The 27,665-nt window shown below is 44.3% G+C and overlaps 1 long non-coding RNA gene across 2 annotated transcripts in view; it reads left to right on the forward strand.

Moving 5' to 3' along the window:
- The first annotated feature begins 11,247 nt into the window (after window positions 1-11,247).
- The window catches only part of LOC309529945, a 59,049-nt gene continuing 42,631 nt past the window's right edge, over window positions 11,248-27,665 (forward strand). For both annotated transcript variants that reach the window (XR_014218536.1, XR_014218537.1), the window contains exon 1: window positions 11,248-11,486. This is a non-coding gene — a long non-coding RNA (uncharacterized lncRNA). The remainder of the gene's footprint in view (window positions 11,487-27,665) is intronic.

Consider the following 27,665-nt stretch of genomic DNA (forward strand, 5'->3'; position numbering starts at 1 on the left):
CTGGTACCTAAACATAGATAAAGATGGCAAGCCTCCCTGGGTAGAGCATTCCACAAGTGGAGAGGCACCACTGAAAAGGCTTGTTCTCGTATTGCCACCCTCTGCACCTCCCATGGAGGAGCTGCGTGGAGAAAGGCTCACATGATGACCACAGGGTCAAGGTCAGTTTGTGTGAGGTGAGGCAGTCCTTGAGGTCATTGGGGTCCTGAGGCTTTATAGGTCAAAACCAGAAATTGAGCCCAGAAACTAATTGGTAGCCAGTGCAGCTGCGCCAGAATGAGTGTTTATATATTTGGGCTGTCAGCAATCAGGCTGCTGAATTTTGGACCAGCTGCAGTTTCCAAACAGTATGCAGCCCCCTGTGTGACACATTTCAGTAATCCAAATAGTCTCTGTCCAAATAGGGGCACGACTGGGCCACAAGTTGAAAGCACTGGGGGAAAAGACTCAGCAGAACCAAGGCCACTTGAGCCTGAAGCTGCAATAATTGATCCAGGAGTACCCGCAAGCTATGTTCCTGCTCCTTCTGAGAAAGTATAATCCCATCCAGAGTAGGCCACACCCCACCCATCTGGTTGAGGGAACCACCCTCTAATAGTCATCTGCCTCTGTCTTATCTGGATTAAGTTTCAGTTCATTGGCTCATATCCAGTGTGGTGTAGTGGTTAAGAGCGGTAGTCTCGTAATCTGGGTAACCGGGTTCGCGTCTCCGCTCCTCCACATGCAGCTGCTGGGTGACCTTGGGCCAGTCACACTTCTCTGAAGTCTCTCAGCCCCACTCACCTCACAGAGTGTTTGTTGTGGGGGAGGAAGGGAAAGGAGATTGTTAGCCGCTTTGAGACTCCTGAAGGGGAGTGAAAGGCGGGATATCAAATCCAAACTCTTCTTCATCATCATCCAGTCCATTGCCAAGGCAAGACAATGCCTCACCTGCAAATGTAAAGGGAAAGTAGAGCTGTGTCATCATGGTGCATTTTGGGGGTGATTACAGTATCCTTTTCTAGACATCTTTAATAGGTACCAGCAACATTTTGAAAGACATCCACACCCAGTACATACATAATGCAAAGTAAAATGTTCAGGTTCCCAGAGTAGAAACTGCAGCTGCAGTGCTTTTCTCCCTTGGTCCTGCTGCTGCTGCTGCTGCACTATCCAACACTAAGTCATGGTTTGGCTTAGCATTATGGCCAAACCCGGACACATGCTTTGTTGTGGTTTGTTGGGTGAGGCAAGCCCAGGTTTGGACGTGACGCAAAACCAAATCATGGCTTGACCCTAGAAAGTACAGTAGCAGCAGGACTGAGGAGGAACACTCCATGTACCTGCATGTTTTCCCTGTTCATGCTAAACCATGGTTTGTCTTAACCTTGTACACAAAGCAGGTAATTGTCATGGGGCCCACAGAAATCTCCGTAAGCATTTCAACATTTAGTCATAACTATTTCAAAGACTTTATTTTTAAAACTTAAAAAAAAAATCTAGCACTGCATCCATAGATGTCATTTCTACTGAAACTCATCTCATCACTTTCTCCTTTCCAGTGGTGGGGGAAGGGAAAGATGGAGCCGAGATATGCCAATAGCACTTTCCAACTGGCCTTTAATCTTGTACTTTTCTTAAATCAAACGTCCTGCGTAGACAGCTAAGTTAATGCATGTTGGGCTTGCATTCCCCAGCTTGGATTTTGGCATGTTACAATTTGGCGGGGTAGGGGGAGATTTGATACTGGCTGATTGCACGAAACAATATTTTGAATATATGGTATGTCAAATACAAACATCAGGAAATAGATTTTCCAGAGTTGTTTTGAGATATAAATCATCTTTGTAAATTTGCTTGTCAGAAATCATAAGCAAAAAATGTTTCTGATTTTCAGGTAGCTAAAACTTACCTATTTCAGAGCAATGGAGTGTTGCTGAGTCTATACTTGCTTTCTTGTCTCCACAAAACGCAGAAATGCAGCTGGTTTGTGTGTGTGGCAGGTTTCTAGTAACTGAGCAGTTACATGTGATGGGGAGATTGTCCTTGATTTGCCACACTGTATGGCGCAGCAGTTAATTCAAAGGATAAACGAATGTCATTTTTGCAAAGGATACTAAAGGGGTGGTGAATAATGTGAGACTCCATTGCTTATCTCAAGCATTTTAGTTTATTTATTCTAGCAAGGCTTCATTCCTCCAAATGAACCAGTGCCTTTGCATGCTGTGACTCATTTTTATGAAGTGGTCTACTGGCTACACATGCATGAACAGTATCACACATCAACAGCAACCATTTGCAGGATTGCAAACACACTTGGTGGCATGAATAAGAGCAGATGTTATAATGCTGAATGTAGCCCCATTATCCATAGACCATGCATATTGAATGAATAAACTGCTTCAGGTAGCTGCAATTGATGACAAAGCATCCCTGGGACTGGTTTACCAGTAGTTGCAATAATAATAATAATAATAATAATAATAATAATAATAATAATAATAATAATTATTATTATTATTATTATTATTATTATTATTATTATTATTTATTTGTACCCCGCCCATCTGGCTGGGTTTCCCCAGCCACTCTGGGCGGCTTCCAACAAAGATGAAAAATACACTAAAATGTCACATATCAAAAACTTCCCTGAACAGGGCTGCCTTCAGATGTCTTCTGAATGTCAGCTAGTTGTTTATCGCTTTGACATCTGCTGGAAGGGCGTTCCACAGGGCGGGCGCCACTACCGAGAAGGCCCTCTGCCTGGTTTCCTGTAACTTGGCCTCTCGCAGTGAGGGAACCGCCAGAAGGCCCTCGGAGCTGGACCTCAGTGTCCAGGCAGAACGATGGGGGAGGAGACGCTCCTTCAGATATACTGGACCGAGGCCGTTTAGGGCTTTAAAGGTCAGCACCGACACTTTGACTTGTGCTTGGAAACGTACTGGGAGCCAATGTAGGTCTTTCAAGACCGGTGTTATATGGTCTCGGCGGCCGCTCCCAGTCACCAGTCTAGCTGCCGCGTTCTGGATTAGTTGTAGTTTCCAGGTCACCTTCAAAGGTAGCCCCACATAGAGCGCATTGCAGTAGTCCAAGCGGGAGATAACCAGAGCATGCACCACTCTGGCAAGACAGTCTGCAGGCAGATAGGGTCTCAGCCTACGTACCAGATGGAGCTGGTAAACAGCTGCCCTGGATACAGATTTGACCTGTGCCTCTATGGACAGCTGTGAGTCCAAAATGACTTCCAGGCTGTGTACCTGGTCCTTCAGGGGCACAGTTACCCCATTCAGGACCAGGGAATTCTCCACACCTGCCCGCCTCCTGTCCCCCAAAAACAGTACTTCTGTCTTGTCAGGATTCAACCTCAATCTGTTAGCTGCCATCCATCCTCCAACCACCTCCAGACACTCACACAGGACCTTCACCGCCTTCACTGGTTCTGATTTAAAAGAGAGGTAGAGCTGGGTATCATCCGCATACTGATGAACACCCAGCCCAAACCTCCTGATGATCTCTCCCAGTGGCTGCATGTAAATATTGAAATTCAATAAGAAACACATTACAGTACCATGCTATGCTCAGAGTCATTACAGTAGTCATCTGTAAGTAGGATTAGCTATGATGATCTAGTTTATTCCATTTTTAACCTCTGTCTTTCTTACGGAAATGATGTGCAATAGTATGCTTTCGCAAAACCAAATAGAAAAAAAACCAGATGAACTACAAACTGGTCTTGTCAAAAACTAGAATGTCTGTTCTTCCTTAATTCTGGTTCTTGGAGCATGTCTGAGATCAACACAAACTACGGATTGGAGCCAACTGCATTTTGCTCAGAGTAGACCCATTGACAGAGTAGACCCATTGACCCAAAATAAGTTGGTCAAGTCCATTAATTTCACTGTGTCTACTCAAAGTAGGACTAATGTTGGATACAATCTTCTTACGATCTGTTTATCAATAAATGTATACGCTATTGAAATCCACAGGAGATGTTAGTAAAAGCTGCAACAAAATAAACTGTTTATTTGAGTGCGATTTTAACATTTATTATGAGCAGCTTGCATTGTGGCTAGCATGTTTTGTAAATAGATTTCATGCAAATCATAGTGTGATGTATTCATTCGGGTTTTAGATAGCTGCATCTTTCCGCAAAAGCAAGAATTTTTTGGGTGGGGAGGGAAGAGTTTGATGTTAGAAAAAAATAACAACACTAAAACCTGCCTTTAGAAACACAAAAATATAATCCAAGTATAAATAATGAAGCCATATCTCCCTAAAATTCAGCACGTCTATGCAAATGGGCTCTTTGGCAAATGCTGACACATAGGTTAGCCATGTACCCGGGTGATGCACAATCATCATCGGACTATGTGTGGATGGGTGGGTGGTTCCCTCAGGGACTCAATTCCTGCTCAGCAGAGATTCTTCTTCCAGGGAGGGAGTCCTCTATGTGGACATCCACACATGTGTAGGGACCAGTGGCGTAGCGTGGGTTGTCAGCACCCGGGGCAAGGCAAGTAATTTGCGCCCCCTAACCCGGGGCAAGGCAAGTAATTTGCGCCCCCTAACCCCTAACCTGCCACCGCTGCCAGCTTCTTCTTGCTGCTGCCTGATCTGGTCTGGTGTGGTTCTCTCCCGCGCTCAGCGCTGCGCTGGGTGGCTGCTGCACTGCCCCTCCCCCAGATAGTCCCTCGCTCTCTCTCCTCCCCGCACGCCTGGCACCCCCCCCACACACACAGTGGACAGCGACCCGACGGCTCGGATCAGATTCGCACAGCCAGCACTGCAGTGAGAGAGAGTGAGTGAGCGAGCCAGGTAGGGGCAGAGAGCTGAGAGTGCAAGCGCACCCCCCCAGATGTTGCGCCCGGTGTGGCTGGCCCCCCCTGCACCCCCCACGCTACGCCACTGGTAGGGACCCCTTCAGACTGACTCTGTACACATGTTGGCTGTGTACCGATGTGCTCATCAGCATCTAGGAGGCTTCAACTAACAGGTCCTGTTAGTGCAAGATTTTCTGCTTTCCCCCTCCCTCTCCTCCTGCCCCCTTTCATACCACACCCTTTTTCAAATCTGCTCCACAGGGTTGGAGGAACGCCTAGAGCAGATTTCGGGGGGGGGGGAGAATATTCAATGGTGTAAGCAGAAATCATTGCACTGACAGAATGCTCACATAGCAACAAGCCTAGGATATTCTGTGTAGGAGCATCTTTTCCTACATCTGTACTGAAAAAGCTTCTCTGAATACCAGATGTTACATGTTAGAGAACACATCTGCATTAATCTGAGGCATTTGAGTCACTAGTGCAAAAATCAACAACCCTTTTCTCAGTTCGGGATAGCATATGCTGTGCTTCCCTCAATGCCTGAATAGTCACCACGGCTGTTTTCTTAGATCAGCTGAATCAATATCTGTATAATAATTGTAAAGGTAAGCTTCAGCAGATCCAGAAGCTGCACATCATTCATTTCACAGAACGATCCCCACGGTGTGGGTCTATGCATTTTATAGAGCGTCCTCATCAGAGCTCTTTAAATCTGCTTACAAAGCACCTGACCGAAAGCCTGTTTGGATCAGACTCAGGAAACTGCAGACAAAGAAACTGCATTTGCTGAAGACGTCTTATTACTGCATTTTGATGTGGCACTGTTATTGCAGGTACAGATACCAGGGAACGTTCATTGTCAGTTTATGCAAGCCTTTAAGCATATTTATATCGTTAGGTTCATGTATTGCCTTATGCAAGGTAGCATTCTATGTTATGATTAGTTGAAATGTACGAAATATTTCTTAATGATCAAAGCACTTGTTCTTGGCACATGTGTCCTCAAATTAAGGGCCGGATCCTTCTTCTCATTGGCTGCAAACAGAGATGGACTGGGGCAATAGATGTGACCCAATTTTTAAAAATCTGTTCTAGATATTACAACAATTGTTCATAAACCTAGGGATTCAATTACAAGGATTTGTACTTTTAGCCTTTAAACATTTTTATGACTTGACTTTTAGGAATTAAGTATTGCAATATTAGGAATTATCTACTATTAAGATTTGGGGCTGTATGTGGGATTTTAAGGTTCTGCATGTGCGTATGCATGCATACATCTTACAGGAATCAATGGAATTTGTGTGTGAAAATGGCTGGATGAGGACTTGCAGCCATAACTTTCATTGCAAATGCTCCCTTTAAGAAAATTGGATACCTTCTTTGATGAAGTGCTGCTTTTGTGTAAATATGTAAAACTACCCTGAATGGACATATTAACTTTTTAAAAAATGTATAAAATAATATTTTGCTATTTTGATAGGTGGGAGAATTTGGTAAAGGATTAGTGTAACAATGACTTTGCTTATTCTGTGTAAAACTAGAACGGTATAATTATTATGTCGTGTATGCATTTGGATTGAATTAGATGAGACAAAGCGGCTGTTAGCAGTTAATTATTATTTTTCTGCTGCTGATTTTCAAGAGCAAATGGTAAAAGCTGATAAATTAACATATGTGCCATTTTATGCTCCAATCTAACTGTTGGTTTCTAGGGAATGTTTGAAATATTTGGAGCTTAACTGGCTACTGTACATAATAGGGTTAGCAAAAATAAAAATAAATGCTTAAGTATTTAGCTTTTGTTTTTTGTTTTGTTTTTGCCCCCTCTTTCATTATATTAGAATTCATGACATCAGAATCCATTAGAATCCATGTCAATATGACACAACTACCATGCTATCTTGCTCTCAGCAACATGTTAGCATAGGAGTCAACTCCTAGGGGCCGAGGTCCTTTCGGCTCCCCAATAAAATATTTGAGGGGCCTGGGGGGCCCTAAAGTTGATGGGCATTGCCACTCAAATGGTACGCATGTGCCATGTCTCATGATCAATTATGCAGGGCAGGGATTACCTGCTAGTGTGGTGTAGTGGTTAAGAGCAGTAGACTCGTAATCTGGTGAACTGGGTTCACTTCCCCGCTCCTCCACATGCAGCTGCTGGGTGACCTTGGGCTAGTCACACTTCTTTGAAGTCTCTCAGCCCCACTCACCTCACAGAGTGTTTGTTGTGGGGGAGGAAGGGAAAGGAGAATGTTAGCCGCTTTGAGACTCCTTCGGGTAGTGATAAAGTGGAATATCAAATCCAAACTCCTCCTCTTCTTCTTCTCTCTCTCCCCCCCTCAATATTCTATTCAAGTTGGCATCCCTGCATGTTGGCATCATCTTGACTTCCAACAGACCGATCCTATTCATTTTTACTTGGAAATAAGACCCACTGTGCTCAGTGGAGTCTACACTGTATTAGGTATGTGTAAGATGGCAGCCCAAAGTGGATATTTTAGTCTATCAGTAACATTTCCGCAGGGAAGGGTTGTAGCTTAGTGGTACAGCACTTGCCTTTCATGCAGAAGGTCCCGAGTTCAATTCCTGACATCCCCAGGTGCAGCTGGGTAAATTTCCTGTCTGAATCCCTAGAGAGCCACTGTCAGTAGAGATGGTACTGAACTAGATGGGCCTATAGTCTGAGTCAGTATAAGGCAGCTTCCTTTGTTGCTATCTTGAAGGTGTAAAGGCATGGAAAACAGACTCCCCAAATGTTCCTATTTTCCAGGGACAGTCCCGGATTTACAGAAGCTGTCCCAATTTCTGATTTGATCCCGGAATGTCCTGCTTTTCCTTAGGATATCCCTATATTCATTGGTGAAATGTTGGAGGAATACCCAGGAAATTCCCAGGCTCACAAGTACACTATCACCCTATTCCAGCTTCCAGAACCCCTAGGCACTGAATGTGTAAAGAGGCCATCAGTAACATATAGGGCTAGCCCTATCCCATGGTATTGCTGCATATGGCAGCAATGTCCCTGGCCTGAAACCCTGGAGAGCTGCTGCCAGTCAGTGCCGACAGTGCTAAGCTAGAGAGACCAATGGACTGACTCAGTGCCAGGCAGTCCCCTGTGCTCCCATATGGTTGGCTCTGTCTGAAGGGAGCAGCTTCTGCACCTGCCGAGTTACCTCCATGAGGGCAAGAGCCCTGATTGGCCAGGATTCCCATTGCCATGGAAAAGCCCTGCATGTGCTTAAGCCGCTCCCTCACTTTAGACATGCCATAGTCTAAAGACTGGTTTAGCCTTATAGCTTTTCCATTACAGATATCAGACTGATTCAGAATGGAATCGCCAACCTACCGACAACACACAAATCTCTCTCTCCTCTCCATCTTAATTCAGCAGTTCTCAAAGGGCCTGGGGGCAGGAGAGGATGGCAAGTGTGGCAGGAAGGTTCAAGGGCCATCAGATAAACAACTAAACATATTTCAGTGTAATATAGTATAGTATCAAACTAATTCTTTTATTTGCAGAATATGGATAGATTTCTTTTCAAAATGAGAGCAGTGAGCGAAAGACGGCCAGAGAGGGGGTTATCTGTACTTTCCAGGGCAAGATGTTCACTGATAATTGGTGCAGCCCTTTTTATCTTCTTGCCATCATGCCTCCTCCATAAGTGGAACACAGTGCCCATCAGTCCATCAGCAACTCCACCACCCTTTCTCATGGACTCCATAAGGTTCTTCCCGACCCATTCCCATCCTTGCAACAGCCTATGGCAGGCATAGGCAAATTCGGCCCTCCAGATTGCTCATCGTCTAACATTGCGTATGCCATCAAATGCCAACAGTGTCCTTCAGCTCTCTATATTGGACAAACAGGCCAAACCTTACGCCAAAGAATAAACGGACATAGATCTGACATCAAGAATCACAAAACAGAGAAACCAGTAGGAGAACACTTCAATCTCCCAGGACATTCTATACAAGATCTCAAAGTAGCTGTTTTACTACAAAGGAATTTCAGAAATAGACTGGAAAGAGAAGCTGCTGAATTGCAACTCATTACCAAACTTAAAACAATGGAGAGACCTGGTCTGAACAGAGACATTGGATTCTTATCTCATTATACATGACTAAGCCATTTCTCACCTTCTCCCCCCTTGCCTTTTCCTGTAAGACCTATTACAGTCGTTAAGAGTCGTCAACAGGCTCATCTCAGCTATCTGCCAATCTCCCATTCCCACCACCCTTCTGAGCAATACCCCTCCCCACCTTCTCACTATATAGAAGGATCTGGCAACTTCTGTTTCAGTGTATCTGAAGAAGTGTGCATGCACACGAAAGCTCATACCAAGAACAAACTTAGTTGGTCTTTAAGGTGCTACAGGAAGGAATTTTTTTATTTTGACTATGGCAGACCAACACGGCTACCTATCTGTAACTGGAATTATGTCACAGTCATGGTTTCCCCTAAATAATCCTGGGATTATTCCCAGCACCCTTGGCAAACTACAGTTCCCAGGATTTTTTGGAGGGAAGCCTAAATGGTACAAGAGGGCTTTAAATGTGTGGGGCGAATATGACTTGTGTCCTTTAGCAGGACAGAGCTAGTGCCCAAACCAGCCTCATAACTCAGATGACTGGTTGTTAGCCACCCTCCTACTGCCTGGCTGCTTATCATAAACTTCTTTTCAGAAGCGACCAGCTCCCTTCCCTGCAGCGAGTTTGTGGCAAGGATGCTAAGCCTGATGCACATCGTGTCGCTAGTGATCCTGCTTGCTGCTTATTTCTTGGGCAGCATGCCAACAGCCCTTGAGAAAGATCCCCAAAATCAAAACTGCCTTTGTAAGTCTGCTTGCCATGTCAGCATTTCAATGTGTACCAAGCTAGGAGAGGCAAGCCACCTTCTTGCCTTGGCAATCCTGAAGTCATTACACAAGACAGGTGTGCCCAAAAGGCATGAGCTAGGAGTACAACGTGTGATACGTTCAAAGGCCTGGATCTCCAGGAGGGTGGGTGTTCACCTGCGCAAACTAGCCTGTAATGCACCTTACAATGGTCCAACTGTGTGACCAGCAGGTTATTAAATAATAATAATAATAATAATAATAATTTATTATTTATACCCCGCCCATCTGGCTGGGTCTCCCCAGCCACTCTGGGCGGCTTCCACAGAAACCAAAAAACACTAAAATATCATACATTAAAAGCTTCCCTGAATAGGGCCGCCTTAAGATGTTTTCTGAATGTCAGGTAGTTTTCCATCACCTTGACATCCGATGGGAGGGCATTCCACAGGGCGGGCGCCACCACCGAAAAGGCCCTCTGCCTGGTTCCCTGTAGCTTCGCTTCTCGCAATGAGGGAACCGCCAGAAGGCCCTCGGCGCTGGACCTCAGTGTCCGGGCAGAACGATGGGGGTGGAGACGCTCCTTCAGGTATACTGGGCCGAAGCCGTTTAGGGCTTTAAAGGTCAACACCAACACTTTGAATTGTGCTCGGAAACGTACTGGGAGCCAATGTAGGTCTTTCAAGACCGGTGTTATGTGGTCTCGGCGGCCGCCCCCAGTCACCAGTCTAGCTGCCGCATTCTGGATTAGTTGTAGTTTCCGAGTCACCTTCAAAGGTAGCCCCACGTAGAGCGCATTGCAGTAGTCCAAGCGGGAGATAACTAGAGCATGCACCACTCTGGCCAGACAGTCAGCGGGCAAGTAGGGTCTCAGCCTGCGTACCAGGTGGAGTTGGTAGACAGCTGCCCTGGATACAGAATTGACCTGTGCCTCCATGGACAGCTGTGAGTCCAAAATGACTCCCAGGCTACGCACCTGGTCCTTCAGGGGCACAGTTACCCCATTCAGGACCAGGGAGTCCTCCACACCAGCCCGCCCCCTGTCCCCCAAAAACAGTACTTCTGTCTTGTCAGGATTCAACTTCAATCCATTAGCCGCCATCCATCCTCCAACCGCCTCCAGGCACTCACACAGGACCTTCACCGCCTTCACTGGTTCTGATTTGAAAGAAAGGTAGAGCTGGGTATCATCTGCATATTGATGGACACCCAGTCCAAACCCCCTGATGATCTCTCCCAGCGGCTTCATATAGATGTTAAAAAGCATGGGGGAGAGGACGGAACCCTGAGGCACCCCACAAGTGAGGGCCCAAGGGTCTGAACACTCATCCCCCACCACCACTTTCTGAACACGGCCCAGGAGAAAGGAGCGAAACCACTGTATAACAGTGCCCCCAGCTCCCAACCCCTCTAGACGGTCCAGAAGGATGTTATGGTCGATTGTATCAAAGGCCGCTGAGAGATCCAGCAGAACTAGGAAACAACTCTCACCTTTGTCCCTAGCTCGCCGGAGATCATCAACCAGTGCGACCAAGGCAGTTTCAGTCCCATGATGAGGCCTGAACCCTGATTGGAAGGGATCCAAATGGTCCGCATCCTCCATGGGTTGGGATTCCATAACACCTGTCCAAAAATATCTCTGCCTTGACTGACTGCATGCTACCAGGCTCGAATCAAGGTGTTGGTGAACCAAGGCCCTACATAGCTTGGGATCCAATCATCCTAAGGAGCTCCTCCCCCAACGCCAACCAAATCAATATTTAAGATCAGTGTGCGAGGGCCTCCCCTGCTTGCAGGAACTGCCGGAATCTGGGGTTAGAAGACATGTAGATGGACCTTCTCCAAGGTAAGTTCTCAACTCTAGAATTATCTCTTCTTAGAGATGTATCTGTCTCCCACATTGCTAGGTTCCAGATGCCACCTGGAAACATTTTTATTTGCCTGAAGTTTCATAAATAAGAGCTGCATTCCTCGCCTGCAGTGTTTATGGTCTGGTACTAAAATTTTAGTATCTATAGATAGGTTGTTGTAGTCTTTTCCTTTGTTTGATACACAACATCCTGAGCTCTTGCTGAGGAAGGGCTGTCACGTATGTAGGAGCGTGCATGTGCGTGTACATGACCCCAAAACACACAGGAACATTTGCAGGTGAAACATGACTCCAAAACACACATGAGGCAGGAACATTTGCAGGTGAAACATTTGAGCTGTGTTCCCTTGTGTGTCTACCCAGTCTTTTTTACTGTCAAGAACATGAGTTCACACAAGACTACTCAAAAGAGGTGGTTTATTACAAGAAACAAAGCCTGCATAAATCAGAGGTGTGGCAATTAATGCGGAGCAGCATATAAGGAGACACAGAAATCACTAGTGCCTAATACTCCTAATCTAGAGATGTGAAATACCGTAATCTCCTAGGAAAGAAAGTGGATGAGCATAACGTTTGTTATGAACTCTGGAAAAAAGGGACAGGAAGAAAGTTGCACCTTACTCAGCTTCTCGTTAGTGTGATCCTTCACTTGGATGAATGAAAAGATATCAAGAGCCAAGGTTTGGATCTGGATTTCTATGCCTTTGAGAGTCAAACTCTCACATTCTAACCCAACAGGCAACCAAGCAATTGTAAATAGAGGCCTTGTGTCCAACAAAGCATTAAAGCTGTTTCTTTGTGAGTGATGTGAAGGAGAACAGAGATTGTTGGATCAATGATGTTCTGATTACCATATAATAATTCTGTTGTGGACTCAGAATACATTATTATGCTAGCTACATGAACTCCACTGACCTATACTAGTCCAACATTTTGGTATATATCACTTATATACACACCTACTATCCGATGACCTATTTTCAGCAATTCCCCCCATGAGGTTCCTGTTGTGTGTGTGGAAAAGACGGAGGTTTATGGCAACCTCAGGCTGTTTCATGGCTCTGCTTTCCCCCTCCCTGCTTGTTACTGAAGAAAGACATTTTGTCATCGAGATCTGCTGTCACTTGTCCGATGACTTCCTTCCTTGACAACTGAGGCAGGGCTAGGAGAATCTACAGACAATTCCCAGCGAACATCAATTTCGGTTTTCCGTAGATTGACGTTTGCTCCAATTGAGTTCTAAAGAGCAGGTTTTCATGGGAAAACCTCCAGATTAAAAACAGAGGTGCTCAGACACAGAGCTTTAAAGCGGTGGATAATGTGGGCAAGTCTATTGTCAGCAATGCAATGGTTTGTTCTCTGCCAGCCAGTACACAACATTAGCTTATCCAAACAAAAACGCTTGTCTCATTCTCCTCTTATTAGGACATTTCTGGCAAAAGGGGCACATCCTCTGATGAAATGCTGGAGTGTGTGATCTGCTTTATGTCCTGGTGTATTTTTCATTTAATGCTATTTGTACTGGGAGCCACCCAGAGTGGCTAGGGAAATCCAGCCAGATGGGCGGGGGTATAAATAAAATTATTATTATTATTATTATTATTATTATTATTATTATTATTATTATCATTATTATTACTACTACCACCACCACTACTACTATTTTTCATTTAATGCTGTTTCTGTCTTGCACAACTTTTAAAATGACTTCTCCATGAAGACTGTTGCCAGGTCTACTCATGCCTGTGATCAACATACCTTACATGTTAATGCATGTGTCTGCATGTGTAATCAAAGAGTCATGAACATAGAATCATAATCATGACCCAAAATGAGCTCTTTTAGTCATATGAAGTTCCATTGTACTCTTAATTACTTCAGTTACCTGGGCATAAGCAAGAGCCCCTAGATTGCACCCAACTAACTTCTACTCAGAGTAGACCCACAGAAATGAATAAACCTAAATTAACCATGTCCATTAATTTTAATGGGTCTGACTAATATAATGAGTATGACTAACATTAGAAACAACTCACTTGGTATCATGAAGAAATTGGCTGTACCTCCTGTTTATAATTTTCTTGTGTTACATATCAGAGAAGGGCCTTCCCTGTTGACAGACAGCTGATCCTTAGTCCATTCCCTTCATATAACTAAGCTTTTTTCAGGCTTATTCGACATCTGGGTGTCTCATTTAGGAATGCATTTTCTGAACAACCACTAGGGGGAAATAGTGACTGAGTTAACAGCATCTGCATCATTTGTTAAGGAAAACACATAGTACTACAACTGACTTTACAAAGACAAAAAATGGCGGATGAATCATACACATTCTGAACTCGGCACCAGCATTAAATAAAAAAGTAGCTCAAAAAGGATATTGCAGATCTGGAAAAGGTTCAGAAAAAGGCAAGCAAAATGATTTTGGGGGATGGAGCTACTCCTCAATAAGGAAATTCTACAATCTCTGGGGCTTTTTAGTTTAGAGAAATGGTGAATATGAGAAGACATGATAGAAGTGTGTGAAATAATGCACAGTGTAGAGAAAGTGGATAGAGGAAAGTTTTTCTCCTTCTGTCAGAAACTGAACACTGGAAGATTCAGGAAATGAATCAGCTTGGATGGCTTCAAAAGAGATTTAGGGCTCAACCACAGTTCTGTTTGCCCTAATGCTTTCCTCCTTGGAAACACGTGGTTTAGCGCTGAATTGGAACAAACAGAAATGGGATTTTCTGCAGACTGCTCTTTGTTCCGACTTAGCGCCAAAGAGCGGGCTTTCCAGGGGAAAGTGGCAGGGCAAAACCGCTGAGACCTGAGCCTAGAAAGCACAGGGTAAGTGGGAAACTGCTTGGACTTGGACTTTCTAGGCATAGGTGTCACTTGAGGAAGAGCCAGATGGTTTCTCAGCCGAGCCAGTGGAAGGGACATGTTCCCCCTTTCTCTTACTTCCCTAATCCCTTCCTTGTCTCTTTCCTTTGTCAGCTTCCTCAGTCACTTTCAGTGCAATTCAGCTTACATCGTAGGTAGGCTAAACAAGCCAAAAAACAGGGTCACTAGTCCTCTTTGTTCCTTCCAATTGAGGAATGTTCAAGTGGCTACTGGCAGAGCATGAAACAGACCAGGACAAACTCATAAAGACACTGCCTTCCACAAGCTCTAATCTACATCTCTCCCCCTCTCCAAGCTGCCTCCTACAAAACTTCACTGACTCCTGAATTTTGCATCATCATTATCAAAATAAAAGTATTTGCACCCCATTAAAAGTTATGCATTGTCTTGTTTTCCTGTTCAGAACACACACTTGGAAGCATCTAAATTTCTGAGTCATGAAACCACCACATTATCTATCTAATTGTGGTCTAATGTGCACATATTAAATGTCCTGCCTTTTATAGGGAGATTGGATAGCAGCTTAGCTTCCCAGGAAGTCCAGACAAGTCACAAATATTTTATGGCCCTTTTATACTTACTTATCAGCACATTCCTGCTGGTATTATTCCAAGCTTCTTTATTTCTCCGTTAAATGTTACAAGGAGACAAAGCATGCTGCGAATATTTCAAAAGAGAAGGTCTCCACAAGGATATACCATTCATCTTTCTGTCTTAAAAAAAATATCAATATTTAGCATCTTATTTCAGAACTGAAAGAGATTTTTTTAAAAAACACAAACCCACTAATGTAGCAGTATTTCTGAATATCAACCTTGAACACTGATCAGGATATTTGAAGGCTCCACACTGACTTGCAAGGCAAAGCGGAGAAGTCTAATTAAATCACCAGGGAGCATAATTTCTTCCATATATCACAGGCCCTAATAAAAACAAAGGCTGGCTGGTTTTATTCATAATAGGGATCTTGTTTGCACAACCCAGAATCTGATATTCTCTCTAGAATATACAAGTCTGTTTAATGAAACACACACACAACCACTCATTTAGGGCCTCCAATAGTGCTCTTTAAGGACAAGAGGGCAGAATTACATACAGTACATCCTTGTAGCACAATGGGCAGTGCATCTGGCTGTTAACCAGAAGGTTGGTGGTTCGAGCCCACCCAGGGACAGCTGGGGACAGGTGTCTTGCCTCGTAGGGGGTTGGACTAGATGACCATCTGGGTCCCTTCCAACTCTATAATTCTATGATTCTATGTATGAGCACCTTGATTCCAAAACCAACAGGCTGGTACCTCTGAGCATACTACTTCATTTCCTGTCTGTGAATATACTGTAACTTCCTGCTGGACTCTTGTAACTTCTTATACGAAAAATATCAGTTTTTTTCTTGTCTCACTGTTGTTGCACTATACTTCAGGATGTAAAGGTGAAGGGGACGCAGGGGACTCTGTGGTCTAAACTACCGAGCCTCTTGGGCCTGCCAATCACAAGGTCAGTGGTTCAAATCCCCATGACAGAGTGAGCCCTGTTGCTCTGTCCCTGCTCCTGCCAACCTAGCAGTTCCAAAGCACATCAAAGTGCAAGTAGATAAATAGGTACTGCTGTGGAAGGAAGGTAAACGGCGTTTCCATGTGCTCTGGTTTCCGTCACGGTGTCCCATTGCACCAGAAGCGGTTTAGTCATGCTGGCCACATGACCTGGAAAGCTGTTTGGCCATGACACCTACTCATCCTCATAACCCCAGTCTTGTTTGGACTCATGAACGAAACACTTCTGCTTAACTAGGTAATGGACTGAAATGACAAAGGCTTTGTGCTTGTTATTTTATTGCGTTGACTTAATCCAGCTTCAGAGAGCAGGCCTCAGATACCGCTGCCTTCAGGAGTCGGGAAGATATCTGGAAGATGCTTTGTGAGTCATTTTCCTCAAGGTGTAAAGTATCAGGTTTCTGCAAACCCTGCTTTCTGAGGGAGAAATAATGATCTATTGAGGGAGGCATAATTTGCTGACACATTCTGTCATCTAACAAAGGGAATTTGCTTCTGCTTGTAATGACTGCAAACAAAGGCTGCTCGTATACCTGGGTAATACCATGAAACCTCCTGCTACCTTTCTATTATAAATGACTCAGAGAGTTTATAGGCAGTTTTTTTGTCACCACGATTCGAGCGTCTCAGAAAAACTGAACACCACAAACTTTATAGTGCAGTGTTGATGATGAAACATGAAGGTGCATCCTGGCTAAGAGACGCCATGTTGACTGACAACTGGCTAAGTGCAGGTATCGGAAAGGGTTGGGCGAAGACAGTTAATGCTTGCTTCTGTCTCAAGCTCTTTTCTGAGAAGGAACAGCTGGTTCCCCTCCAGCTGCTGCACCCAAACATTGCTCGCTCACGGGTGTGTTTCCTCTTCCTGGAAATCAGATTCACAACTTACAGCTTCTGCTTGCTATCAAGAAAACACTGAAAGACACAAGTTACCCCATTGCCAATAAAACAACTATGTGATTCTCTCCAGAGAGAACGTCAGGAAAGGTCTGAACTCTCCGATACCTCCTCATGTGTTTCTTTGATTCTTGGTAGAAAAGCAAACTTTTACCATATTTGTATCCCACCATACATGGGGCTATTCAATTTTAGCTTCATGAAAACTGGTGTGAAAGTTAGGTAGGTTAGTTTAGTATGGCTGCTCCCATATCATCCAACAGCCACCCAGCTTCCCTTGTCCAAGTCTAATATTCTACCTACCACTGTATCAAACTGAGGTAATAATTCAGGCCGTGCAGGTCAGCCCTGCAGTTAAGACTGGTAGGAGATGCCTTGCTAGGAATTCCACTTCCCTCAGAGATTTGACGGGTGCTGGCATGCCACGGGGCCTTTTCTGTGGTAGCACCCAGGCTTTGGATCCCTTTGTCTTTAGATTTGTGTCAGGTGCCAACTCTGTATGTGTTTAAAATGTGTGCTTAAGGCACACCTTTTCAGCCATGTTTTGGAGAACTCTGATTAACTACCCTTCTGTTTAGTAATTTTATATTGCCTGTGGTTGTAGTGACTAGAATTGTTTTGATTGTTAAGAAATTATTCTGAATTATGACATTGTGCTTTTATATTTGGAAATTCACCTTTAGATGAAAGCCAGGTGATGTAAGGCAGTGTAATATAGGGTGATGCTTTTAAAGTGGGCCACGGCCTTGCGATCCATCTGCTGCATGCATATCCATGACTTTCCCAGTCATAGGGCCATCCAACACAAGTAACATGACACCCTCCTCAACTGAGAGAAAATAGGCCTCTTCATTGGTGGCCCCTCATTTGTGGAATGTGCCTGGCACCATCGCCAGTTGTTAGGCACCAGTGACAATTTTATTTCCGCAGGCATTTGGTGGCCCAGTTACCCTCTATTGTAGCACTTATCTTTTAGTGGGTGGAATAGGACTTGTCCTTCTTATTGTGTTGTTGGCTGAATTTTGTGTTGTGGGAATCTTAGGAATTTGGTATTGTGCATTCTTTGCATTTTATCTTGCTAAGTTGCTTTGAGACTTTTTTGTACAACATGACTGACAAATGTAAACAACAACAGCTCACTTTTGTCTAAACCAAGGCTTATTCACTGTCAGATGAAACCGCCACATCTGCTTCAGAATGACAGGGAAAGGTGCCATGAATAAAAACCATGATCAGGATACTGAGAGCACCCTTTCCTGTAATTCTCAGCCGGTTTAGAGTTGTATTTTATTGTTACCTTTACAAGCCGCAGAGCAATTGGTCAGTTTGACTCAGTGGCGTAGCGTGGGTTATCAGCACCCGGGGCAAGGCAAGTAATTTGCGCCCCCTAACCCGGGGCAAGGCAAGTACAGTAATTTACTCTCCCAAGCAGCAGCAGCAGTGAGGCTTCTCTTTCCCCCGCGCTCTCCTGGAGCTGCCTCTTTTCTTTCCTTTTTTCCCTTTCTCCAAGGCTTTTCGCTTTCTCTCCTTAATTGATTCCTCCTCCACACCGCAGCGTTTCCTGGCTGCTCCCCCCCACTTCCCCTCTCTCTCCTCCTCGCTCTGCTTGCCTTGCCCTGCCCTGCCCTGCCTGAGGGCGCCCTGAGGAGACTCCGCTCTCCTTTTTGACCAGGCGAGGTGGAAAAGTCTCTTCCCGCCCCCTCGCCAGACTCCCGGCTCGGCTCGGCTCACTAGCCAGGCGGCCAGTGGAGAGAGAGCCGCAATTACCATAAAGCTCCTCTCCCTCCGCTTCGCCAAGCTGTCAGCAGCGGCAACGGCCGCAGCAGGCGCAGCCAGACCCCCGCCAGCCAGCCCGCCCGCCCAGCTTCCTCTCCTTTTTTTGCCTGCAGCAGAAGGCTTCGCTCTCCCCCTTCCGCGACCTCCTCGCCAAGCCGAGCGAGCGCGGGCTCCCTAACCCGTGGATTTTAGTAGGGGCAGACAGCTGCTAGTGCGAGCGCGCCCCCCGCCCATGTTGCGCCCGGTGCGGCCGGCACCCCTGGCACCCCCCACGCTACACCACTGGTTTGACTGGCTGTTTGGTGGGCATTCAAATCTATTGGTCCATGGGCCAAAGAGGCCATAGGTTCCACCAGAAACACAATAATTGGCTGGAGGGTCCTGGCTATAGGAAATAGTAGGCCAGTCTCAGCATGTTTTCAGGCTAAGAAAATTGAAAATAATACCAGGGCCACAGTTCTTGAGAAAGTGGGAACTAGACAGTGGGCTGTAAAGGTATAGCTCATGTGTCAAATGTGCTGCAAAATGGTCCTGATTTGAGAGCAGAGAGTGTAGCAAATTGAAATGGATAATTGTGATAGCAGTGCAAATATTTTACCCCTGCTGAAACGATGCAACGTTAACATCCCCCTCTGAAGTCTTGCAAACTCTAGGAAGGAGAAAATACTGCCTCAGAGAATAGTTACAGACCATGGCAATAGCTTTTAATAAAGCTATAAATAATGCTCACTTTGGCTATTTTTGTTAGTAAATGTTATCAAAAGGAAGTTGTTTGTTGGCTTACTGGCAACGGACAATAAATCTGATTCCATTTACTCACATCTCCAGGCCTTGCTTAGACAGAAACGAAAGACACATGATTTACAGAGGATTGTTCTCCTGCACTCTCTGCAAAGAGGGGATAGTGCAGCTGGATTTCAATTACACCACTGGCTACTCCAAGAATACTTACTTATGAGAAACAGCGTGCAGGACTGTAACAGGAATTAGGAAAAAGCTTCATCCTAACAAGAACAAGATCCAAAATATGAGAATAATACTGTACTGAATTTGAGGAAAATATGCAGAACAATAATAACGTTAAAATTAAATGGCAGACTGTAATCTATTTCAGAAGACAGAACACCAGATGAAAGACTGTTTTGACTAATTTGTCTTTTTCAATCCCTTCCATTTGGTCTAGCATACTTGGGAAGAGTGATAACACCACATTCCTGAGGAAATACTTCCAAGTCTTTCATGTGCAGCCTGCACAGCTGTGGGTTTTTGTTGTTATTGTTGGTGGTGGCGGCAGTAGATCATTAGCTGTAAGCACAGCTATAGGTGGCATAATTATACAGAGAAACCTAGCAATATACATACAGTATACAATAAACACACTTACCCGGGATTATGGAATGTTTCACTCAAACATCATTCTCACACAGTCCTCCCAGGGCTCTAAGCAGACCATCCTGATGTTATGGACTGTTCAAAAGCGGAATACATAGCTTCAGAAGATGTGGACTCTCAGTGGTGAGTGGTGCCCATTGAGGCTGGTAGAGCAGAAGGCAGGGAGGCGAACAGTAGGCAGAGCCATAGCCAATGACAGGCAAAGCCAACTAGAGACTCAGCTGCATTGGTAAAGGAAAAGCATTTTATAAGGCTTATAACACTGTGACACCAGATGGCGCTGTGGAGTCCCGTTTTTCACCAACACGATTTCCCTTTACGAAGTTTAGAATGCATTTTCCTGAAACACTTTTTTGATATGTCTAGATCCAGCCTATTTCTGATTGTGTGAGTATCCTCTTCCATGCACTATTGAGACAGAAGAGGAGGTTAACAGCCAGCTCTGGGCTGCATTTACACTGCGGTATAGTCCATTTCCCCAACATTTCCCTAACTGAAGATTTGTGCATTATTTTTGAGTTTTCACACGGCACAGAAGCCCCTTAGAAAACTGAGGGAATATTGCGCAAGTTTAGCACTTGTGTTATATGATTCCAGGAAAAAGCAATCCCTTAGAAAATTGTGGGAATTTGCCCTCCGTTTTCATGGGCTCACACCAGAGCTGTTGAGTCATGAGGTGATATACCAGCATGCATTGAACTCTCCACCCATTTCAAGGCTCACACTGTTTCTTTTCTCTCTCTCTTCTTTTTGCCTGACAAGAGCACACTGGTATTTTGGCCTAGAAATTTCTGCCTAGAAGAATGGTAGCATATAGAGGGAGAGGGTCACGGTGAATCATGTGCATACAGGGTGGCCGAAACCAACATCTCAGTTGACCTCTGTTGATGTTTGCTGCTTGTTCTTGCCATGTGAATGACATTTACCACAACACGGCAGAGCAGCGGGCAAGATGTAATGGAATGTGTCTGTGTAGCATGAAAGGAATGTTAAAAGACCAAGAAGCTCTAGCCTTATAAACAGTTAAACTAACACAACAACCCCACAAGTGAATGCAGCCCTGGATGGCTGGAAGCAGACAGGTGGCATGTGGTTGTGGGCACACTGAAGTTGCATATCCTGTATCAGGAAGGGTGGGCTAGATGACTTTTGGAGTCTTTCCAGGTCTGTGATTTTATAAGAATAGGGGTAAGAGTCTGGGAAAAGAGAAACCAGTCCTCCTAATATTTATTGAGCTCTGCAGTGCTAATTGGATGCACGTTTTTCACATCCAATTTAATGGTTTCCTGCTATGAAAAAAAAAACCCATAATAAAAGTGATGCTTTCAGAAAGAGCACCAGATCAATTTTAGACCCATTATAACTGATCTGTCATGGGGGGGGGGTATTACATTTATGCTTAATTATATGTTGCTTCAATACTTTTTATTTTAGTTGGGGGGAGGGGAAGTGATAACTATCATTCAAGATGATTTCTTCTCAGGTGGAGTGCCTCTATGAAAATAAATTGGTTCCAAAAGTTAGCCACACTGTAATGGATTGCTTGGCTTTAGATCAAACTGAGCATCTCCCTCCACCCCATGGTGTCTCCTCCCCTTGTTTCTATCTTCACAATAAACTGCTGAACTGAAGGGGGGGCAGGAGAGAGAGAGAGAGAGCGCAGCTCAAGGTCAGCTGATAAATCCCTTCTTAGCTATGCAACTTGAGTCCAAATCTCCTGGCTCTCAGTCCAGCACTCTTCTCAACTGCCCTATACTTTTTCCATACGTATCTAAGTATGAAAGCTTTGTGCTGTTGCCAGGTCAATTCCTAAGCCTACGATGGAGGGGCTCACAGCATCAACACTCCCAAAGGGTCTGGTCCCCCCTCCCCCGTGTCCACAGCCACAGCCTTGTATGCAAACAGAACTCAACTATCGTGATCTGCTAGCCTCTACAGCTTGCTCCCTTTAAGAGCCTGCAACCTTTTTTCCTCTAGCTCACATCACAGCAAACTCTCAACTCTGGCTTTGTCTTTTAACTAACCCTGAGCCCACTCTCCTATTCATTTTCTTAATGGCCTATTACCTTTCCTTTGTTTTCTTAATGGCCCATCTGCTAGGTCAAGCATGGGGAAACTCGGCCCTCCAGATGTTTTGGGACTACAACTCCCATTATCCCTAGCTAACAGGACCAGTGGTCAGGGATGATGGGAATTGTAGTCCCCAAACAGCTGGAGGGCCGAATTTGCCTATGCCTGTCCTAGGTGATCTCCTGAACACAGGAGGCTGCATCCAGGGCTTAGGAGTGTGGCATCCAGTTAGACTCCAGACATTGATTAAATTCTAACACTTACTGAACCCAGGAATTTAGGGGAGTCTGGCACCCACAAACTCTTAGCTCTGTGATTTTGGATGTGGGTGTGTGATTGGTGATTCATTGTTTGCACTGCTGGAGCATTTGAAAAATAGAATCGTAGAGTTGTAGAGCTGGAAGGGACCCCAAGGGTCATTAGTCCAAGGCCCCACAATGCAGAAAACTCAACTTAAACATCTATGACAGATGGCAGATATAGAGGGGAGGGAAGCACTTCAGCAATGTTACTGGGGAGAGGTGGCTCCAGGGAGGCCTCAGCAAGAAAATTGGGGAAACAGTTTGGCCAAGTGTCTCCGAGCAGAATTCTGCACCCTCGTGCACCAGAGGAGCCACAGCTAGCCTTGCCGCTTTACATTTGGAAATCAAAATACTGTTCAGAGTGCCCAACTCTCTCTTAGGAAGGGGAAAAAGCCCACAGCAACTACAGTAGCTTATTGCAATTAATTAAATGCAGGCTACTTTAATCTGCTGAGTATTACTGAAGTAGTGCTAACAGCTGCTGAGGAAGAAAACAAATCTAGCAGCCTCTGTGGGGACACAGTGAGAATCGTTATGGGTGCCAAGAGTAATTTAGCCCCAGGGATGTGCTCTTCCCCACCCCAGCAGAAGACCAAATGCTCAGGGTGATCTCAATATGAAGAATGAAATCAAGGATTCATCCAAAGGAAGAAAAGTTATAGCAGTGGGTGAGTTCAATTACATTCACATAGGCATGTTTCAGTCTGGAAAAAAGTGGTCACTTTTATAGGCCGTAGGCCAGTTGGTCACATAACTGACTAGATGGGGATACAACCCTGGGCTTAATCTTAAATAATGTCCCGGGACTAATGTAAGCTGTGAGTGAATTGTTCTTCAGTCCTATGCCTGGGATTCAGGAGCAACATTACTACAGTACATTAAATGAATGGTGCAAACTAAAGGGAGAACAGAAGATCCTGACATTAAATTCTTGAATGTGTTTCATCTACATTGGTTCCCATGACTGTTGGCTATAATAGGGAAGTAGGGGTTAATTTTGAATGTTACAGTAGTTTCCATCAGAAAATGCCTGTGGTTTTCAAGCATACATGAAGGAGAAATCTCTTCTGCACAAAATGTGTGCATTTTAAAACCAATTATGAGTACTACCATGCCTAAACTCTGTGTATAAAGAGGTAACCCTAACCTCTAACCTCTAACCCTAACCTCTAACCTAACCCTAACCTCTGCACCTTCTAAGACAAGCGTAGCCCACTGAGGATCTGAAGAAGGGCTAATTGTAAAAATGTAGGATAGATGGGTGCTGTGGAGCTGTAGCTCAGTAATTGCTATTAGGCAGACACCTTCACAGTATTATTTATGGTGCCTACTAAAAGCATTTTTGGTTAGGCAAGCCTACACAGGCATGTAATTTTAATTTATTGTGCAGATGTGTTTTAAACCTGCTGATTTTATTCATGTTTTGCTAAAACGTTATGTCAATTTGTAGTGTTTGATTTTATTGGGTGCTTTATGATGTATTCATAAAAACATATGTATTGTATGTATCTATATTCTGTAAACAGCTTAGAGGGTTTGGGTTGATTAAGACAGCCAGTGTCAGGTGTCTTTTAAAAAGGGAGATCAGTCTGGCAGACAACCTCCCACAAAGACAGCTTGTTTGTCACCTTTTCCTGTAAGGCACAGTTACACGGGAGTCTTGAGAGCATGCTCAGTCTGCACAAGGCGAATCAAACAGACCTGAGCATCTCTTTGCTCAGTCTGACAGTGGGCCCCGAAATCCTCCCCATGCACGGGATACGTGGCAGATGTGTAAGGTCCTTCCTTCAATCCATGCAGAAAGGGTAGAAGTGATATGGAAACTTTGTATATTTGTCTATTTCTTAAAGTCATATATACACCAATTCCTGTGAGCTGATCAGAGTTTTGAACATCATGTTCTTCTTCTCAAGACCATTTCTCGCCCCATCTTCAACCTTTTCAGGTGGAAATCTACCTTTAATCCCAGCCTGGGAACTGCTTTTAATTTATTTCTATTTCTGTTTGTCTTTCACCTCTTGCCACACCACCACGGTTGCATCCACTTTTCTCTTTATTTCTTGCAGTTTCTCCCATTTCTCTGCTTTACTTTTTTTTAACCCTTTCTCTTTAAAACAGGGATGGGGAACCTGTGCCCCTCCCTATGTTGTTGGGCAAAATTCCCATCATCCCTGACCATTGGCCATTCTGGCTGGGGCTGTTGGGAGTTGCGGTCCAACAATGCAGAATCCCTTCACCCCTGCTTTAAAAGAAAGCACATTTCTAAAAGTTTAAAGAAGATGGTGGTGGTACACCTGGTGTGACTTACTTCACAGTTGTCCTGACCCACAAGTTCAGGGCCGGTGATGTAGCTGGTCAGGTAACAGCCTAACCTTTCCTGCAGAGTTGCTGTGAGGGTACAAGATGCCACTATATATGGTTGCCTGACCTCTTTGGAAGAACAGAAAGGCAGTGAATGTCATTAAGAAATAAAATATTGGCATGGGTGTGTGATACTGCATGGGAGGTTTCTGTAAAATCTCTTTGTTGTAGCATGGAGCCAGTGTGGTGTAGTGGTTAAGAGCGGTAGACTCCTAATCTGGTGAACCGGGTTCACTTCCACATGCAGCTGCTGGGTGACCTTGGGCCAGTCACACTTCTTTGAAGTCTCTCAGCCCCACTCACCTCACAGAGTGTGTGTTGTGGGGGAGGAAGGGAAAGGAGAATGTTAGCCGCTTTGAGACTCCTTCGGGTAGTGATAAAGCGGGATATCAAATCCAAACTCCTCTTCTTCTTCAGTGGCTAAGAGACTGAACTGCAGATCAGAAGTTCTCTGGTTCACATCTGACTTCAGCCATGAATTCTCACAGTGGTCTTAAGCTGTTCTCGTTCCACAGACCCTGTCATCTACAATATAGAGCATAATGAATACTGACTTATCCTACAAGATTGTTGTAAGGATTACATCATCATCACCATCATTTATTTATACCCTGCCCATCTGTATGTAAAATGTTCTGAACACTTTGAAAGCGCTATATGGTATTATTAGATATTAATAAGTATTATCAGTGTTTTCCCTCCGTAGAAAAATACCATGAAGTTGTTGCAATATTTGCCACATTTTTGAACAACAACTAAAAGAGGTGTTGATACTGTGCCCTTAAGCACTTCCTGAAAAAAAGGACTGAGTATTATTATTATCTTGCCAATGACGTTATTCTCTACATAGTGATCATTGTTCATTAACATGTATGCTGATCAAACGACTAGTCTGAGACATGCCACCTTTACCAGACTACTGAAATGCAAGTTTCTAAACCTTTTCTTCATTCATTAGTTTATTATCTAGGTCAGTCAGTAAACGGTGCTTTTTATAGAATCATACTTGGAAGGGACTAATCCAGCCCAACCCCCCAGCAGTGCAGGAATTGTGAGGCTTTTACATTATACACTGTAAATTGTAATTTTGAGGCTGCAGTTAAAAATAGAACATAATTTTCTGATCAAATCAATTGGGGGGGTTAGATTATGTCATAAAACAATGTATAAAAGCACAATGGCATTTTATAGAAATTTAGTTTGATTAAACAAAGACAGGTTAGATTTTTTTTTCCCCCAACCAAAGGTGTTTGTCAGTGGTTGGTGTCATTTTCACATTATTTTCAGATGTGAAAATTGAATTTTCAAAGCCACGGGATGCAGTACAGTTGAAGCAGAAGCTTCTGGGATCTCCAGAGCTTCACATTCATTGTTTCTGCAACTTCTGACAAGCAGGGACACAAAAGGAGTTGGGCAATGCTAACCAGCGATATCACGCCCTTTTTCTTTACAGAAGCATAACTCAAGATGAAGCATTAAGTGAAATGTAGGTCCTGTTGGCTAATGAGCATTGAAAGGTGTCGAATCCTGTCCTAGCCACATGAAAGCTAGCCCTTGAAACCAGAAGAGAACAAGCACACAACAAAGAGAGAGTTGTCAGCGGGGTGAGGGAGATCAGATAATTAATTCTCCTTCTCTAATTTAGAATTCAGTGGGTGAGAATGCCCTCAAGGTTTTGGATCACAAAAACCTCTCTTTTTGAATAACTTAATCTTTTGGTACAATTAAATATTTCGCCTCCCCTACATTTTTTTTTTTTAAATAAAATTGGTAGGCTTCTGGATTTTTCATCAATAAAAAAATGTTAATGATTTCCCATGTTTTTGTGATTTGCAGTCTTAATAAAAATGGAAAGAGCTATTTGATGTTGCACGCAACATCAGCAGGATGCTGACGAATCACTTCCCTCTATCTTAAATCATAATGTGGGTTTTGTGTAACGCAGTGACTGAGAGTGACCTGGAAAGCATCCAGTTCATTTTACCATCCCAAAGTCTTGGGCAAGGCACGTTTTGCAACTCCTGTCTCCCCTTTAGAAGCGACACAAAGGCAATTGTGTCTTCACTTACAGGAAAGGGACCATAGTACAAAGACTTCATTACAGTGGTACCTCGGGTTAAGTACTTAATTCATTCCGGAGGTCCGTTCTTAACCTGAAACTGTTCTTAACCTGAAGCACCACTTTAGCTAATGGGGCCTCCTGCTGCTGCCACGCCGCCGGAGCACGATTTCTGTTCTCATCCTGAAGCAAAGTTCTTAACCTGAAGCCCTATTTCTGGGTTAGCGGAGTCTATAACCTGAAGCGTATGTAACCTGAGGTACCACTGTACATGCAGAGGTCCAATAAATCACAATCATAATCATAATAATTAATAATAATAATTTATTATTTATACCCTGCCCATCTGGCTAGGTTTCCCCAACCACTCTGGGTGGCTTCCAGCAAAGATTAAAAATACATTAAAACCTCAGTCATTAAAAAACTTCCCTAAACAGGGCTGCCTTCAGATGTCTTCTAAATGTCAGATAGTTGTTTATCTCTTTGGCATCTGATGGGAGGGCATTCCACAGGGCAGACACCACTACCGAGAAGGCCCTCTGCCTGGTTCCCTGTAACTTGGCTTCTCACAGTGAAGGAACCGCCAAAAGGCCCTCGGCGCTGGATCTCAATGTCCCAGGTTCAACCCGTGTCATTTCCAGCTAAAAGGATCTCAAGTAGCAAGTGATGCCTAAGATACTGGACAACCACTATTGGTCAGAGTAGGCAGTACTGGGGTAGCGGGACAATGTGACAATGTGAGTATTTTAAAAAGCTTCATTTCTTTACTTGCAGTGCATCACTGTAAAGTGCTAAACTGTAAAGGATGGCAGGCTTGCACCCAGCAGTTCAGGGGACTCGTGTTCAACTTACAAGAA

The sequence above is a fragment of the Podarcis vaucheri genome (assembly GCF_965113315.1).
Source record: "Podarcis vaucheri genome assembly, chromosome: 3".
Lineage (NCBI taxonomy): Eukaryota > Metazoa > Chordata > Lepidosauria > Squamata > Lacertidae > Podarcis > Podarcis vaucheri.